The following is a 10,396-nucleotide window of genomic DNA, read 5'->3' as shown; positions in this document are numbered from 1 at the left end:
TTTAGATTGAGAATCTGTCAGGACCCACTGGTAGTGATGTCATCGCCAGAAGTGACATCATCAAGTAGGAACATTTTTAACAATTCTAGGCTGCAATCCTACCCACACTTATCCAGGAGTAAGTCTCGTTTGCTGTCATTGTTAAAAGCATATATATATAGTAGCCTATTAAAAAAGTAGAGATGTGTAACATTTCTTCAAATGCAGTCACAGACCATGGTAACATCAAGTCTCAGATTAACAATAAAATATTGAAATGAATGGGGACCCACCTAGTGGGTCCTAACCCACAGTTTGAGGAACACTGTTTTAAAAAAATTTTTTTTTCTTTTTAATTGTACTGGATCATGGTTATTGCACTTGCCTATACATATCTATTTAGTCCCCCAGTCTGCTGTAGGGATGAGATACTGAGCTTTCTGAAAACCCCTAACTAGGCTGCAGGCTAACACTCCACCTTCCAGCTGTGTGCGTATTCAATGGCAGGTCTACGTATTCTAAACCTGAAATGACATATATTGCATCAGATTAATTCAAAGTTTATCTTGCGGGGACACTCCATTGCTCTAACAGGAAGTACTTAAGGTGTCTCTTTGTGCTTTACATTGGCGTGGTTTAGAATTCCCTTTCAGTTTCAGGAAGTCTGATAATTTGTTCCTGTGAGAAGTAATTGTGGCCATCTGGCCTGATAGCCTCACAGTAAAGCTACACATGTGAACTGCTCTTTCTTTCCTTCTCTTCCCCCTCCCCACCACCATATGGTTGGGCTGATTGATGAAGCCCATATTTGAGCTGCTGTTCATCCTATGTAGCAAGGAATCATTTTAAACCTTCTAGGCTACTTACAGAATAGTCCTATGCATGTCTGCTAGAGGTAAATCTCACTGAATTCAGTGGAGCTTCTTCTAAAGGCTACAGTCTTGTGAACCCTAACCTGGGGAGACACTCCACTGATCACAGTAGGACTTCTGGGTAAACATACAGATGGAGGTTTTTGAAGACATGATAAACGATGAATGATTTGCTCTCATTTAGATTGCATGTCCCTTGAAGGACCAGGTCTGAAACTTGGGAGTATTTGTAGACCCTGAATTGTCCCTCATGAGTTCTGTGGCCTGTAGTGCACTTGCACAGGTACCATGCCTGTCTCGAGCAGACCTGTACACAGTTGTCATTATATGCCTTAGCAACCTCTTGGTTAAAGTATTGTAATGTGCTTATAAGACTTGGAAGACTGTCCAGGAGCTTCAGCTGGTACGGAATGCAACTAAGGATTTTGATGGGCCAGGTCGTGATTCTACTATGCCTCTGTTATTTTGGCTGTATCGCTCCCCCGCTTGGGTCTGGGCACCATTCAAACTCCTGGTTATTGCCTTTAAAGTACTAAATGGCTTGGGGCCAAGGTATCAGGAGACCTGCTATCTTCCCTATGGATCTGCCCATCCTGTCAGATCTTTCAGGAAGGTTCCTCCAGTGAACTTTTCAGTGAGTGTCAGCATGCAAGAGGGCTTTTTCAGTAGTGGCCATTGTGCTTTGGACACCCCCCCCCCTTTTCTCTGGATGTGCAGTTGGGGCCCTCCTTGTAATTTTTTTTTGCCACCAGTTGAAGGCTTGGTTTTTTCATCAGGCCTTCACAGATTTTTCAATAGTTTGCTCTTTCAGAAAGCACTCTTGTTTTCTGTTGTATTAGCTATTCTTTAGAACACATATTTTTTTAAACCATTTGTAAACCACCTGGAGCCTCCACTGAGAAGGGCAGGATAGGCATTATGTATCATTTTTCAGTAAGGACTCCAGGTGGTTCACAAACTCTCTCTCTCTCTCTCTCTCTCTCTCTCTCTCTCTCTCTCTCTCTCTCTGTGTGTGTGTGTGTGTGTGTGTGTGTGTGTAAACAAAATATAGTAAATCAGGTTATGCCCTCACATTAATTTCAGCCCCCAGTGTCCTGTAACTCTATAGCCAAGACCTCTGAAGCGTATGTTCTGCCTGAAGTTTGTTTGCTCCTAGAATTCTGCACAGCAGTTTCTGCCAATAGGCTTTGTTTTATGATTCATATTTGCAATTTGCATATAGGATTAATATTTGCTATTTGCTATGTGTAGTGGTTATCTACACAGGCGCTGGGCTTAGCCTTGGTAACATGGCAACCGGTAGGTAGGCAGGCAAACCTGCTGCCCCCCCCCCCACTCAGGCACGCCAGAGTGGGCCAGTTGCTGAGTCTGAAGCTCCGTAGCCTGTAAACAGAGGATGTTATGAAGAAGTGCATATCTAGGAAAGTGTATTGCGGTCAAACCAGAGCCAGCAGGTTTCTTAGCAGTGCAGATTTCAGCAACCTTCAGTAATTTTCCCTAAGTATCATCATGTGTTTTGAGAATGAATAAAAAAAGTCTGAGGAAGCTAACCGGGAGGACGGACTTCTCTCTCAATCTCATACCGTCCTACTTCCGGCTTAGCTCTCCCTGCATCAACCCTCTGAATGTCTGCTGTGTCTCTCATTGCTCTTATTTCTTGCTGCTCGAGTTCTAACTTTCAAACCCTCAGAGTGCTTCTGCTTTTAGCACTCTTCCTCAGGCACCAAGGTTCTAAACCCTGGGTGCTTCCCAAGCAGCATTGCGTTGCAACACTATGGGTTTCTTTTATAATAAAGATCGTTATAGTCTATCTGAGAGCCAGGATGGTGTAGTGCAAGAACATAAGAACAGCCCCACTGGATCAGGCCATAGGCCCATCTAGTCCAGCTTCCTGTATCTCACAGTGGCCCACCAAATGCCCCAGGGAGCACACCAGATAACAAGAGACCTCATCCTGGTGCCCTCCCTTGCATCTGGCCTTCTGACATAGCCCATTTCTGAAATCAGGAGGTTGCGCATACACATCATGGCTTGTAACCCATAATGGATTTTTCCTCCAGAAACTTGTCCAATCCCCTTTTAAAGGCATCCAGGCCAGTCGCCATCACCACATCCTGTGGCAAGGAGTTCCACAGACCAACCACACGCCGAGTAAAGAAATATTTTATCTTGTCTGTTCTAACTCTCCCAACACTCAATTTTAGTGGATGTCCCCTGGTTCTGGTGTTATGTGAGAGTGTAAAGAGCATCTCCCTATCCACTCTGTCCATCCCCTGCATAATTTTGTATGTCTCAATCATGTCCCCCCTCAGGCGTCTCTTTTCTAGGCTGAAGAGGTCCAAATGCCGTAGCTTTTCCTCATAAGGAAGGTGCCCCAGCCCCGTAATCATCTTAGTCGCTCTCTTTTGCACCTTTTCCATTTCCACTATGTTTTTTTTTTTTGAGATGCGGCGACCAGAACTGTGCACAATACTCCAGGTGTGGCCTTACCATCGATTTGTACAATGGCATTATAATATTAGCCGTTTTGTTCTCAATACCTTTCCTAATGATCTCAAGCATAGAATTGGCCTTCTTCACTGCCGCTGCACATTGGGTCGACACTTTCATCGACCTGTCCACCACCACCCCAAGATCTCTCTCCTGATCTGTCACAGACAACTCAGAACCCATCAGCCTCTATGTGAAGTTTTGATTTTTTGCCCCAGTGTGCATGGCCTTACACTTACTGACATTGAAGCGCATCTGCCATTTTGTTGCCCATTCTGCCAGTCTGGAGAGATCCTTCTGGAGCTCTGCACAATCACTTCTGGTCTTCACCACTCGGAAAAGTTTGGTGTCGTCTGCAAACTTTGCAACCTCACTGCTCACCCCTGTCTCCAGGTCATTTATGAAGAGGTTGAAAAGCACCAGTCCCAGGACTGATCCTAGATCCAGGTTCAAGTTCCTGCTCAGCCATGAAGCTTCCTGGTTGACCTTGAGCTTGTTACTCACTCTCTCTTGCCCACTCACTCTCTTGCCTTGCTCACTTCACAGGGCTGTGGTGAGGACAAAAGGAGGGAAGGAACAATGTTCACCACCCTAAGCTCTTTGAGCTCTTCAGAGCTTAAAAATGTGAAAAATAAACACATCCACTTGCTCATTACACCAGCTAGGACAAGTATATGGAGGAAAAACTGACATTTTTATTTACTTCCTTGAATACAATTCTGTGTTTTTTTGTGTATGTTACTAGATCTAATTCTTTGTTTATGTAAGCTGGTATAGTTTGATCTGGAGGGATTCTAAATGATCTTATCTTCACCTCCTCTTAATGCTTTGGTCAGCTCTGGGGAAAGTGACTTCTACCCCTTGATTAAGAGATTGGAAGCTTGTAATTTCATGTGGTACCTGCTTAGATATTTCAGCAGATGCAGCCAGCCCTTTCCCATAATACATAAGAGGCTTCCTGCTCTTGAGGCCAGTGGGGAGTGGCAGCTCCTTTTTAATTTGTTTTAGTGTGTTTTAAAGTAGTTCCAGCAGTACAGCTGGAGTTACAAGATCCACATCACCAAATGTGATATCTGAGTTGCCAGGACAAAGAATGAGTCAAGACTCTCTACAAGTCCCCAAAATCAGTGCTTGAATTACAGGGGGACAAAGGGGGGCTGGCTTCCTTACCTTTAGCGTTAGCCATGGCTGGTTACATGTGAGAGAAAATTTGACAGAAATGGGGAAGAAGAATAGTGCTAGTGAATTGAATTAAGCCATTTCTGTCCAACATTGTGTATATGCAACAGGGACTAAATGTGTTCACCTGTGGGCCAGGCAGATCTTCCAGGCAGATCTTGCCATTTTTCTCAATAATTTGAGCACTTCCAGGATTGACACAATTATCATGTAGACCTGCATGGAGATCATTAAAACATGACTTGTACTAAACAAGTATTTCTTGCAAACAAGGGCTGCAATCCTATCCACACTTACCTAGGAGTAAGCCCCATTAACCATAATGTACCCATGAGAGGTACTTCTGAGCAGACATGCATAGGATTGGGCTCTACATTTCCTCAAGAAGAGCTTAGTTTAGCTTGAAGCCCATGGGGTGGGGATATTCCTGGCTGTTTCTCCCCCTGATCCCACAAGCTCTATTTTGCATTGCTTGTTCAGTTCTCTTTCACATTTATTAATTGAGTGATAGTCTTTGTGTGTGAACATAATGAAATTGTGAAGTTACTACTGTTGTTAGGAATATTTATATACAGCTTTTCAACAAAACATTCACAAAGTGGTTTATGGAGAAAATCAGATAATTAAATAGTTCCCTGTCCCCAAAAGGCGCACAGTCTAAAATGATGAAGAATAAACACCAACAAACACCAACACCACACCATGCTAGATTGCCCCCCCCCCCCGTCAAATATAAGAGGAGCAGCCCTGGAAAAAGTGCCTCTTATTGTTATCTCTATTGGATTTTTGGAGTACAGATTGTTCGGGAAACATATTTCATAAATACTTGATGTTATGATTGCTTTGGGATATTACCACTTTTTAATGCATTTTCTGTATATACAATAAACTTCTTGCATACGTCACATGTTGTCAGTGGACTTAAGTTGTCTCCAGTTTGCATTTGGAAAGGTGCTTTCTCCAGAGGTCGTGAGTCCTTACAGGTTTGAAGTGGTGCACACTCCACCCCTTGATCTTCCACAGTTTTCCAAGTGCCTCCACCCAGTGACATTTAAAAAGAGTTACTGAGTAACACAGTTTATGGGCTTTGCATTGTAAATATAGTCTAAAAAGGCATAAAAGTAAGGTGACTCCAATAAGAATCAGGGCACAATCCTAACCAACTTTCCAGCACTGAGATAGCTGTGCCGATGTAGCGGCACTGAGGAGGGGAACCTCCTTAAGGTAAGGACATGTTTGTTACCTTACCATGGGCCTGCATTGCGGCTAGGTCAGTGCTGGAATATGGGTTAGGATAGTACCCTCAGACTAGGATGAAGCATAATATGAAGAATTCTCTTTCCCATGAGTGATTTGCTGTAGTGATGTGTGCCCCTTTTGCTAATTTTATTATTACTTTTTTTTGCCTTCACAATGTCTTATTCTTTTTCCTTTGCCTACAACAATGCTGAGTGCAGTTTGCATTTGCTGGTTTTTGAGCAAACCTTGTTGGTGAATGTAAAATATTGGCACAATTCAACAAGAGAATGCCTTCACCTTGCTTGGGGGGTGGCTTCCAGGCAATCAGCAATAAGACATGCAGCCCATGGCCTGCGGGGCAATGGGGTAGCAACTGGCACCATTTCAAACCTCCTAGGTGCCCTGCCTGTGATGCAGCATTGGGAGTGGGGCCACTGTTAACCTGGCACCTGTGTTCTTTGCCCATTGCCTGGGAAGCAACTGGAATACTTACTGGCACGAGGAAGGGGGCAGTGGCCCAGGGGACATATCACTGGAGACAGGTCACTAGGCGTCACTAGGGTTCGCGTCATCCGGTGCGAAATGCCAGTGCTTCACCCCCTTCACGCAGCTTCAGCGCTTCATGCAGTGGGTGGGGCAACACCCCAGGTGGTGGGCATGGTGATGTACCGCCAAAAAACCGCCCTCACAGGTTTTTTAGCCATACCTTTTGATAGAACAAAGAACACATTCTGCATGAAATTACACATTGATTGATATATAACATGATAGTATTATTCCTCTAAACCGATTTTAGTGATTTTGGTCACTAGTCACCCCCCCCCCAGGTGTCAACTTACTAACACCTTATTGTAGCAGTTCTCAAACTTTTGGCATTGGGACACACTTTTCAGAATGACAATCTCTCCAAGACCCACCAGAAGTGATGTTATGGTGGAAGTGACATCATCAGGCAAATTAAAATAAATAAGTATAAATAATTGAAGTAAAACAAATAATTAAATAAGCAGAAGCCAGCCCTGTTCCACCAAGTGAATTTCCTCTGTAGCCTGCCTGCAATAACACCCCCCCCCCTCCAAAATCAGTCAGGTTTTCAGCTCTACCCAGTGCCAAGTTTAATTTAAGAACTTCTGTTTAAACCAGATGACTGTCAGGATCCACCTGGCTTTGTAAGTCTCAGAAAAGTTAACCTGATCAACTGAAGCCTCTGTTTTGATCCTTTTTAGTGGGGGGGGGGGCTACCTTCTGGAGCACCTGTTTGGCTGCAGGTATATAGGATCAGGACCATTCTGGTAGCCTTGCACTCTCCTTCACCTGATCTTCCACACCAGCCAAGGCAGGATGCTTACTCATAAGTAAACACAACCATGAGGCTTAGTTTCGCTTTCCATAGGGCTCAATACATTCGTCTGCTTGGAGGAAGGGACTTTTGGGGGGGCTGCATTCCTTGGATCAGGACCATTCTGGTGTCATTAGATTCCTCTCAGCCTGCCCTTTCTGACAGACTAAGGCAGTGGTTTTCAAACTCTCATGGAGAGTTTGAGCCACTGTAAGTGCTTGCAAGGGTGGGGGGGGGAGGCAGTGGCACAATTCCCAGGATTACGCCGCTCAGGGGGCTGCAGGGGCTTGGGTGCACTTACCCAAGCTTTCTGCAGCCTCCCCAGGGTGCAGGGAGCCCAGTGCAACCTTTGGCAGAGCTCCCCACAGTAGTGAAAGTAAAAGCGGAGCTATCGCGCCCGGCCTCCACTAAAGCGGAAGTGGAGAGTGATTGCTGCGGGGTCGGTGACCTGCCAAAGGTTGCACCAGGCTCCCTGCACCCTGGGAGGCTGCAGGAGGCTTGGGTAAGTGCACCCAAGCCCCTGCAGCCCCCTGAGCGGTGCAATCCTGGGTATTGCACCACTGCCTCCTCCCTGCCTCCAGGCTGCCCCCGCCCCTTAAGGGGGCAGAGGCCAGGGCCCACAGGCTGGGCGTCACAATGCCCCAGTTTGAAAAGCCCTGGACTAAGGCAAGTTTGACTACTCGCAAGTAAACGTGTGATACGGGTCACTTTCACTTTCCATAGGGATTCATGCATTTTTGTTCTCCAGTTTTTTGACCATAACTTTTGATAGAAAGGAGATATTTCACTCTGGTTTTCTGCATTGCATTCTGCTTGAAATTCTGCATCAAACGGTATATAATATGATGGGGTTACTACTAAACATCACAATTTTAGCATGTCACCCCCCAGTGCGCGTCACTCTCCATGTGCGTGTCACCCTGTGTGGCCCGCACCCCCCGCACCCCCTTAGCGACGCCACTGCAGGTGGTGTCTGGCCAGCCACAGGCATGGCCATTTGGCACACAACTGACAACATTTGCACAGTGCCCCTTCCCCTATGAACCTGCCTGTGTGCTGAGATAAGCAGAGGAGGTCCTTCTACTGCCAGCCCTCCCTCTCAAGAGATCCATCTGGCCCCATCACTACTGGTGTTTTGCCAGGCTACTAAGAGGATGGTGATGGTGAATACTTATATACCACTTTTCAATGAAAAGTAGTTCACAATGTAGTTTACAAAGTAAAATATGATTTTATTCTGGCAAGCTTCCTGTTGTAGTTGCTATTTATATCATTTTTATGCTGTTGTAGTAAATATACATGCACAGGCACTAAAGTTTAAGATGTCTTAGCAGTATTTGGCAATAATGACGCAGGCACATCTGCGTCTGAACAAGAGCACACTCTTGGCCTTGATGATACGCTGAGGGTCTTCGCCCAGAGCCTGTAAACACAGGATGTTAAGGAGAATCTTATCTAGGAATGTGTTTGTGGTTAAGCTAGAACTAGCTGGTATGAAGCAAGGTAGCATCCTTGTGGAAATTCCCCAGCTACGTAACCTTATATCATGTGTTTTGAGACTTAATAAAAAGCTGGGTCAGGAGCTGGGAGACAGCACTTCACTTCTCCCTTGATTTCATTCCTGCTGCTGCTTCCAGCACTTTCAACCTCTCTGAAACCTGTGTCTGTTGTCTAATTCTTGCCATGGCTTTTCTGCCACACCAACGCAGCATCTCAGGCTGCTCCTCATGTAGCACCAAAATGCTACATGCTGTCCTGCTTTTTATCTCCTTTTCTATACTTTTTAATGCCATTCTGTCTTCCTTATGCCTTGATTGCTAGGTGTGTGGTTTATCTCTCTCTGGCAATTTTTTTTTGTTATTTTATTGGGTTTTTTTTTACTGGGCCCTTATTGGCCTGTTTGTTGTTAGCCTCTTTGGGCACTATTGTGACATGGTGGAAAGACAGGATATAAATGCCAGCACAGTATTACTACTACTGCTACTACTACTGATGATGATGGCTCCTTATCTCCAAGGGGCTCATGATATGAAAGACACCAGCATAGATACACCAGCATAGATACACCAGCAAACAGCCACTGGGTCGGATGCTGTGCTGGGATGAAGCTGGACAGTTGCTCTCCCCTTGTTAAATATAACAGCACTTTAGCAGGTGCTCTTTGCCCAGCTAGCTTCTTTTTCTGACTGATGTTGATTGCATTACCTGATTTAGCTCTGAGTACCTGCCAGCCACGCCCTCCTCTGAGGAATGCTATATCTAGCTGGTGTGCAGCTTGTGTGCTCAGTTAAAGCCAGGGAGACACATGTGGATGAACAGCTATAGCGAACAGGTAAGAAAGCAATGAGATGTTTCAGCAGGCACCTGTAAGAAGAGAGTGAGATAGAGATAACCAAGCCTCACTAGAAGATGGCTCTGGAAGGAAGGGAGCAAATAGCTAGGAATTAAATGAGGTTCATGGTTGGAATAGATGCTGCTGCTAGGTTGTGATGATTTCAATTGGTGTTTCTCAAACTGGGTCGGGACCCACTAGGTGGGTTGTGAGCCAATTTCAGATGGGTCCCTATTCATTTCAATATTTTATTTTTAATATATTAGACTTGATGCTCCCATGGTATGTGACTGCATTTGGGGAAATGTTACAGACCTGTACGTTTAACAAGCTGCTATGTATATTCTTTTAATAATGACAGTAAATGGGACTTACTCCTGGGTAAGTGTGGGTAGGATTGCAGCCTAGGATTGTTAAAAATTTTCCTGCATGATGATGTCACTTCCGGTCGTGACATCACTTCCAGTAGGTCCTGACAGATTCTCATTCTAAGAAGAGGGTCCCAGTGCTAAATGTGTGAGAACCACTGATTTAGATGATACCTTCAAGCTCACATAGTGCTTTGCTGACTGACTAACAAACAGAAAGGCAGATTTCTGCCCCAAGGAGCTTATCATCTAAAATTCTCTACTGGGAGAGGCATCAGAGTGTAACGGGATGTGTCTGAGGAGAAGAGAACCCAGCTCCCTTAATGCAGTGAATTGAAACCTGTTTCCTTGGCAGTGTAATCTGCAGGGCTCAAGAGTAGGGAACTCACAAGTTCAGCTCTGAGGCAAGCGGGAGCAGAAGGAATAGCGGGGCTCTTGGTGTTAGGAAGACAAGATGGTTCAGTGACCTCACAGGATGGAAAAAGCTGGGGAAGGGAGGGAGCAGTGTGTTTTACAGTTCTTGGCAATATGATCAGTGAGTATTATGTGGGTCTCAAGCTTCAGTGACTACTGGTGATGTTAAAAACCAGTCATTTTG

The sequence above is a fragment of the Tiliqua scincoides genome, chromosome 2, assembly GCF_035046505.1.
Source record: "Tiliqua scincoides isolate rTilSci1 chromosome 2, rTilSci1.hap2, whole genome shotgun sequence".
Lineage (NCBI taxonomy): Eukaryota > Metazoa > Chordata > Lepidosauria > Squamata > Scincidae > Tiliqua > Tiliqua scincoides.
Note: the sequence above shows the minus strand (reverse complement) of the source record.